The sequence below is a fragment of the Myotis yumanensis genome, unplaced genomic scaffold, assembly GCF_028538775.1.
Source record: "Myotis yumanensis isolate MYYU_CA2020_CCGP unplaced genomic scaffold, mMyoYum1.0.hap1 SCAF_16, whole genome shotgun sequence".
Taxonomy (NCBI): Eukaryota; Metazoa; Chordata; class Mammalia; order Chiroptera; family Vespertilionidae; genus Myotis; species Myotis yumanensis.
Window position 1 is genome coordinate 38,599,842 of NW_027223767.1, and position 8,946 is coordinate 38,608,787.

Below are 8,946 nucleotides of genomic sequence, written 5' to 3' on the forward strand. Positions count from 1 at the left end.
CACACACAAATGGTAATTATATGAGGTATGGAATCATCACATTGTATACCTTAAACTGACACGTTACATGTCAATCATACCTCAATAATCAAGGGCCCTATAGAGCATCCAAGAGAGGGAACTGGGCAGCCAATGTCATTTCAAAACCCCAAAGCTACAATCTTTTACCTTTTCTTGACATTCGTGGCTTGGGAATTTTGGCAGCTTCTTGAGGCAGCTTCCCTTTCCTGATGTAACGTTGATCATAAAGCCATCCAGTCAGCTTTGAGTGACCACGTGCTCTGTGTCAGGGAAAGCAGAAATGAGTCGGGTATCTTTAAGGGGATCGATGTCTATGGGGAACAAGGACCTGCTAACAAATGAGAGCGCAGTGGTGTGCCGCGCGCCATAAGAGCCGTGTGTGCATGGGCTTTGAGAAAACACAGAGGAGGGAACCCCCGCTCTCATGGGAAGCCCAGGAAGGTGCCTGGAGGACGTTAGAGTGGAGTGAGTGTTTGAGTGGAGCTCAGCCTTGAAGGATGAGGAGAAGTTCTCACCTAGAGGACGGGGAGCAGTGTCCTGAATATGCTGGGAGTCAAACTCAGGCAGGTAATGCTGGATAAGTGAAGGGGGCAGGCGGGAGCAAGGAGCGGGGATTGTTGGAGGCGATGAACTAGAAGGCCCACATCCTGCCCTCAGGGCATCTGCAGGGCAGACGGCCAGGCCTGGGTTCAGTCTCCGTGTGCCCCATCTGCCAGGTGTCTGTGCAGGGCACAGCCGCAACAGCCTCACGTGGCCGCCCTCCTGCCTGAGCCTGCAGTCAGCTGCATGCTGCCTGAGCTGGAAAAGAGGACTTGACTTTTGCCACATCTTGCTTTTTGCAGAAAAGCCAGAAACCCAGATTTTAATGTAAAAATTTCCAATTTGTCAAATACGTTTGAGGCCAAGCACTATCCAACCTCAGAAGGATCCACCCTGGAGTTCTAGCTTCAGCCCCAACGGGAACCAACCCCCAGGACACATCCCACTCTCCCTTCTTCCCGTGTGTACCCCCCAACCCAGCCCTTCACTGACATTTGACAGGGAAAATGCAATCATTGATGAACCTTTGAGGAACTGCTGCAAAGCCTGGCAGAAGGACGAGACGGGCCTCCGAACAAGAGGGAAACATGTGGGACTGCCCGACAGCGGCCACCCCGGGAGACCGAAGGGGAAAACTTTAATTTATGAATGTACCTTGTTTCGAGAGCACCTCCCCTGCCCTCTTGGCTGCCCTTACCCTGGCCCCTCCTGTTTTGCTAATGATAAATGACAAGCAGTGGACGTTATTCATTAAACTGCCCCCAGTGGCCAGTGGTAAGACCCAAGGCCACATGAGGAGGAGACATTCAAAGCATTTCTGCTGCCCCCACCCAGGGTGCAGGCCCCAGGCTCTCTCTTGCCCTGGCTGGGGCAGGGCCCAGTGGCCACAACCTCACACAACGGGGCTTCCTAGGAACTGTCTGGGCTCCGCTCTGTCAAATGGAAATCCACCAATATGGGCCACACAGTAATTAAACTCCTGTCATTCTTTTGACAAAAAAAAAATGTTCCTCTTGGGACATTCCCACAGGCTGCTGAAGGGCTGTCTGGGGCCTGCAAGCTCCCAGCTGATTACCAAGGGATTTTTGAAGTTGGCCTTGACTGGGGATCAAAAGGGGATGAGAACTCAGGGGGTGAATACAGGGGTGGGAAATGCCTTATAATTAAATTTACCCTTCGGCTTGTTCGGCTTGAAGCACCAATAACCACCAGCCCCCCCCCCCCCCCCCCCCCCCGGGATCAAGATGGGCAGAGAGATAAAAACAGACCTTCAAGGCCCCTTTATTTATACTTACAGTGTTTGCTCACAGATTTACCCCAAGCACCTGACAGGGCCTGGCACATAGTAGGTGTTCAATGATCAGCAGGAGATGTGTTGATGCCAATTCAGTTGGAGCGATTCCCAACTGAAGTTCTAGAACCAGTGGCTTCTAATTGTTTGTTGCCACAAGACTGTCCATGTGCTGAGGAGGAGGCCAGTGTCTTATTCCACTGGCTGTCCCTAGAACCAGGCACAGTGCCCAGGCCAGAGCCTGCACACAGCGGTTTCTTAATAGTATCTATTGACATAGATTCAGGGGCAAACCACAGTCCGTGGCCGGGTCCTCGGAGCCCCACTGGGGTGTGATCTGTGTGTATATTCAGGCAGTCTCTTGAGTTGTAGCAGCAGCAGTGGCAGCGACAAGGTCAAGAAGCCCAGGGACAGCCCACAGCGGGATGTCACGGCTGGAAAGGGCTGGGATCGCAGCCAGCCCCTGACTGGACTGAAAGACGAAATGGATGAGTTACAATGTGGGGTTTCTGAACAAAATGCAATTTAATCTCCCCCTCTCTCTCTTTGGGACCCCCATTCTGCCTACCAACAGAAAACGTAATCAGGTTCAGATGAACTAAAAATTTCAGATTTAAATTCAATCTTCTCGATTTTCTCATCTCCCTCCGCAGGGCAGCTCCTTAGTTCCAGGGCCTTCCGTGGCATGGGAGGGGGAGCCGGAGGACAGGGGCACTAAGCCATGGGTATTGTCTCCCCAGCCTTTTGGCATGGTCACCCCACCTCACTGGGGGCTGCTAAACCACTGTCCTTTTTTCCTATGGCCATCAATCCGCACACTCCGCATTCTCCTCACCCTGAACGCGGGGCCTCACCTTGCCCAGCACTTCCAGAGCCTCCTTGGGATGTGGGAAAACCAGCTGGTGCTCATTACCCCAGGGCCCAGCGAGGCCCTCACTGCCCCCGGATGCCAAGACAGAGCAGGGTTACCACCCACTCAGGCTCCTGAGGGACAGATCTGGTTATTTCCCAAACTGGTTGGGTGGGCTCTGCAGGTGCCCTCACCTGCTTTTGACCATTGTCTCTGTTGTGAGCCATGGATCCTCCAAACCACACAGTCACCAGCAACAAGGAAACGCAGAGGAGGGAATCCTGTTGATCTTGCAGCAGTTTATGCTCTGAATGTCACATGGGAATGGAGGTCAAGAGAGCAGAACGGACTACTCAGTCCCACAGAGCATGCGTGACTGGCGGCATCAGGCCAAGAGCCTGAGACTTACACATCACTGGAGTCCTCCTCCTGAACTAGCCCCTGTCCCGGGCAGATGGAAGGGTCCAGTGTGGCCCTCCAGCCTCCGCCTCAGACCCCCAACTCTAGCCTTTTCAGACCCCAGGGGCAAGCCTGTCTTCCTCCTCCCATTGAGCTCAAGGTCATGGGCAGGGAACTCAGATGGGCTGGCCATGAGTGCCAGGTCTGCCATTCACTAGCAGCCACACCCAGCAACTTTAATAATCAGGAAACCATTTTTTAAAAATGAACTTGGATGAACTCCTTAGAGGACTCAAAAGAAGAGGGGCAAATAGTACACTAAGAGATGCAAACATGTGATTAGGCAAAGACACCATTGCTTAAGTTGGCATCAAGCTAATGGTTCCCCTCCATCCATGATAGTGGATAAGTTACTTGTCCATTTCAAACCTCAGTCCATCCTCCCCCACCCCACCCCCCTAAAATGAGGCTAATAAAACCCATGTCACAGTGTTGTCAGGTCGTTGTAAGCCGGGGTGGGCTTCGTGCCAGGTAGATGGTAAACATTCAATAAATTCTCCTTCCCTTCCTTCCCGAGCCCTCGGACCACACAGAGATGTCCCCTGCTCTTGGCTTTGGCTTTAAGGAGCCTGTGGTCTCTGAGAGGATTTCACACTGGAAGTGCATGCATTCCAAACGGACACCTAACTGTATATTTTCTGGTGTAAACTATATGTCGACTCTAACTTTAGCCTGGGGGAGCTTTATTATTTGTTCCCCTTCCGTGAAAGCTGTAATAGAGGAAGGGAAAGCCCTCCCTCATACATTCCAATTCCTAAGCACACAACTTACTATTTTCTGGGATATTATTTACGTTTATTTTAGTTCTGGAGACTCACCATCCCCATGGGGTGCTTCCTTACGTTCTGGGTGGGCTCTGGAAAGGCTGGAATAGCTCCGAGGGAGGGGAGAAGAATCTTCCCATTCATTCAATAGCAGGCTCAGGGTCTTTGCACATCCTAGGGCCCCGGGAGCTCCCCGGCACCAGCTGAGGGGCCCCGGCACCGGGGCTGTGCTCATACCAAGCTCTCCTGTTCATGGCCTGGAGCGTGGACAGTTGGACTTCTTTCTGGTTTTTCCTTTTGCCAATGAGAAGGACATGCTGGGCCTTCGTCCCTCTGGGGGCTACAGCTTCCTCCCTTCTTTCTGGAGATGGCCGTAGGGCCCGGCTGCCAGTACCTGTGCCCCGCCTGTGAGAAACAACCAGCGGACTTTTATCAGGTTCTCCGAAGAATTGGGCCTCCAGGAGGATCAACACCATCGGCCAGATAGAAGACAGTCTACAGCCTCCCCTCCATTTCCTGCCCTAAGCCCCGTTCTTGGGACAAGGCGATCCATGGTGGGCCCTGAGGAAGGCCTCAGCCTCGCTGGACATTCTCCCTTTCGCTCTGGGCCCTGTGGCGAGTGCTGTCCTTGCAGTGGAGGGTGGAATGGGCAGCATGCTGGGGTTCTCCATCCTTGTAAGGGAATAGATTCGTGTTTTTTTAAGCCACCAAGTTTATCATAATTTGTTACAGGAACTAATAAAAGGAAGAGAAGGAACTTTTTAAAAAAATACATTTTTTATTGATTTGAGGGAGAGGAAGGAAGGGGGAGAAAGAGAAACATCAATGATGACAGAAAATCATTGATTGGCTGCCTCAAACTGGGGATGAGCCTGCAACCCCGGCATGTGCTCTGACTGGGAATCTAACCGTGACCTCCTGGTTCATGGGTCGATGCTCAACCACCAAGCCAAACCGGCCGGAGGAGAAGGAACTGTTAAGAAAGATTTTGCACTTGGCTTTGAACAGTGGCTGGAAATAGACAAGGAACCAGGGAGAAGATGCCTCGGAGTGGAAAGGGGGAGAAACCGTCTTCTCCCAGGATGAAAGGAGTGGGGCTTCCACACAGCTCCCAGGAGCTGGGGTCATGATGTTTTCAACATAGAGTAGAAATAAATCAATCTCTGGTCTGTGTCTGTAAGTAAGATATTTGTTAGGGAAGGATTAAAGTGAATCTTTTTATATATACCAGTATATATTTCATTGAAAAAAATCCACATTATTAACTGGCACCCATTATGAAAAAATCCGTATTATTAACCGGTGCACCTGGTAAATATTTCATTAAAAAATCCACATTATTAACTGGCACCTATTATGAAAAAATCCGTATTATTAACCGGTGCACCTGGTAAATATTTCATTAAAAAATCCACATTATTAACCAGTGCAACCGCTAATTGTTGTACGGGCTAATAAGGCAGATTTTTTCATAAATATTTGCCGGTTAATAATGCAGATTTTTGAAATAATATTTACCAGTTAGTAGTGCAGATTTTTAAATAAATATTTACCGGTTAGTACTGTGGATTTTAAAATAATATTTACTGGTTAATAGTGTGGATTTTTAAAAAATATTTACCGGTTATTAGTGCAGATTTAAAAAATAATATTTAACGGTTCATAGTGCCGATTTTTTGTTGTTGTTTGTTTTTTTGTTGCAAAAAGCTTTATTGTCTCATTTGGTCCAATGCATGGGAGAGGGCTCCAGGGTGGTTAAAGGAATGGCTAGTAGTTTCGGGAAGAGGCTCAGGTAAAAGCCAGAGACGCCAGGGGGGTGCAGGGGGGGCCTCGGAAAGGCCTCTGGGCTCCACAGGCTCCTAGCCGTGCTTGAGGGGGAGCCTCTCGAAGAGATACTCGCCCAGCCCAGCCTGGGGGCCGGCCAGCCTGCGGATGTTAGTCAGGCGGTCGCCCATCTTCTTGATGCGTTTCACCTCCTCATCCAGGAAGTGGTTCTCCAGGAAGTCGCAGAGATGAGGGTCTACACGGGTCGAACCCAGGGCATGCAGCTCCAAAAGGGCCTGGTTCAGGTTCTTCTCCAAGGCCAGGGCGACTTCCATGGCGTCCTGAGTTTTGCCCCACTCATCCTGGGAAGGTTTCTGGACGTCCTGGAAGAGAATGCGGCCGCCACGCTTGTTCTGCAACTTTAGGAGATGCTCCGCGCCCTCGCGCTTCTTCTCCGCCAGCTCGCGGAAGTGGCCCACGCCCTCCAGAGCCACATCGCCGAGGTCGAAATAGTAGCCCAGAGAGAGGGAGGCGTGGGAGGCCCGCAGGTGCAGGTTGGCCAGGCGGTTGACCGCAGCCTCCACCTCGATGGAATAATTCTGATGAATTTGGGAGCTCATGGTTGTTCGGCAATAAGGAGTTTAAGGTAGAAAAAAAACAACAACCGGTGTTGGCTGGTCCCCGGGGTGGTCCTGAAGGTGGTGAGTGGATGACAGATCCGGGAGTGTCGAGGGCGCTGCCAATAGCGCCGATTTTTAAATAAATATTTAAAAATAATTATTTCAAAATAATATATATCGGTTAATAGGGCGAATTTTTAAAATAATATTTACCGGTTAGTCGTGCGGATTTTTAATATACTATTTACCAGCCACAATTTTGAGGGGTCCTTAGGTCACCTGAACTTCTGACCAAAGGGCTATAATTTGGGGGGTTCCCATGATCCTGGTGCCTTGAAATCCCCTCTGATTGGTCACTATTCCCCTAAACTGCTAGATCTGCAGATGCCTGAGTTGGACTTTATTGGATTGGTGGCTAGAAGTCAGAAAGTTTATGATAAAATGACTGACAGGATTAGTACCTGGGATCCTGGGAAAATAATCTGGCAGAGACTGATGTTGGCCAGAATTCCCCCTGAGTCTCAGGCCCCCTTGATCACACAATCTCAATTTTGACGTGTAATGCTGATCACCAAAGATGTTTCCTTTCAAAAAATAAAGAGCAGCGATAAAGCAGATTGCATAGATCTACAGTCGAAGGTGTGTGTGAAACACAGTTCATGCTTGTATTATTATGTATTAATTATTGTATGACTTTCTCCTACGACCAACTGTAAAGCTACTTTTGCCCCACCCTGTACCTGGGTGGGGTTGGAGCCCTCCCAAGGTAGGCCAGCCAAGGAGCTGCAGAAAATGCTCGCTCCTGGGAGCAGAAGGTCCGTTGTTTCTTCCCGGTGCACCCTCTGCAGACACTGAAATGCATGTGAGAGGCTTGGATGCACACCTGGCCCAAGCCCTCTCTTCAAAGCACAAAGGGTGTGGCAGCAAGGTCAGGGTGCCGCTGCCCCTTGGGGAGCCTGGAGTCCCTTTTCTTAGCCTTCCTGGGCACTCCAGCTTGCTTCTTCCCAGCAACAGCTAAACACTGGCCAGTGGTATTTCAACATTTCTTTTTTTTTTTTTAAATATATTTTATTGATTTTTTACAGAGAGGAAGGGTGAGAGAGAAACACCGTCCAGTCGCCTCCTGCACACGCCTTACTGGGGATGTGCCCGCAACCCAGGTACATGCCCTTGACCGGAATCGAACCCGGCACCTCTCAGTCCGAAAGGCCGACGCTCTATCCACTGAGCCAAACCGGTTTCGGCTATTTCTTAAGCATCCCTGTAAGCTGCGTGCTCCCTCTCACTGGGTCTCATTCAGCCTTAACCAAAACCCTATCCTGGGTGATGACTTAATCTCTGGGTCCAGTGAGTGGAGCCATGAAGTTCAGATGGATTTTGCAAGACAAAAACCCAAATCTATTTTGTGGCTGCCGATACACATTCTGACTTCACCACATCCGCGGCCATTCCGACCACAAACACAAGAGGTGCTATAAATTTTTGTCCACGCGGTATTTGATTGTTTCTGGCATCATTTATTTCTTGATAAGTCAACCAGTCAAAATAGCCAGTCCAGGGCTGTCACTGATCCCATGAGCCCCTTGTGCTGTCTGTGAGTTACTAACGTGTCAGGTCTTAATTGTCTGCAGCTGTTTCTTCTCATGAACTCTTGTCTCGCTGACTTTGGTGAGAAAAAAAGTTGAGAGATGCTAGTGAAAACATTTAATTGCACTTAAGGAAACAGCAGTCTTTTTTCTTGTTTTAGGATGGTGGTTGCCAGGGGCTTAGAGAAATGGGGAGTTATTTTTTTAATAGGTATAGAGTTTCCGTTTTGCAAGATAAAAGGAGTTTTGGAGATGGATGGCAATTGTGGCTGCACAACAGTGTGAATATACTTATTGCCATTGAACGCTACATTTAAACATTGTTAAGATGGTACATTTTATTTTATTTGTATTTTACTAAAATTAAAAAAAAAAGTAAACCGATTACCAGACATGTATGGGTTTGTAGACGCTTTTAAAGACTAATTTTAAACACTCTTTGAGATGCACAAAGAAGATGCTGTCCTTGGTTCAAAACAAGTCACAAGAACGCATCTCTGAGTGAAGTTGCAGAGCTGTGACGGTACTTGCTAGACCTTCACTTTCGGGGTTGCATTCTTGTCTGCTTCCCAAGGCATTTCTGCTAGAGCCTCGTTGCTTAGAGTGTGGCTTCCAGATGGGCCTCACTCTTCTCACCAGGGAGTTTGTTAAAAAATCCTTGGCTTTACCCTTGACCTACTGAATCAGACTCTCTGGGGTGGGGGTCCAGGAATCTGCGTTTTAACAGCTCTCCAGGGGATGATCTACGATCAGCAAAATTTGAGAAGCACTGCCCGAGAGCTGGGGCAGTGAACTGCTCCTGTGAAGAGTCAGATAGATAAAGGATTGAGTCACATGGTAAATACTTGGGGCTTTAGGGGCCAAGAAGCACATTGGAGATTGGTATGTAGGTACTTATGTGGCAAAAGAGTAAACGAATTTTCACAAAGTGGTTATTGACAAAACGTTCAATATAATCACAATATTTGGGGTGGTTTCTTGTTATACAGGTTTACTACTGAGAATGGAATTTTTGGATCACATTTCACTTCATTGGATTCATCAGATTGAT

At 48.9% G+C, this 8,946-nt stretch overlaps 1 pseudogene; it reads right to left on the bottom strand.

Annotated features, from left to right (window-relative positions):
- Positions 1–5,597: 5,597 nt before the first annotated feature.
- Positions 5,598–6,309, bottom strand: LOC138994255 (ferritin light chain pseudogene; annotated as a pseudogene).
- Positions 6,310–8,946: the final 2,637 nt, after the last annotated feature.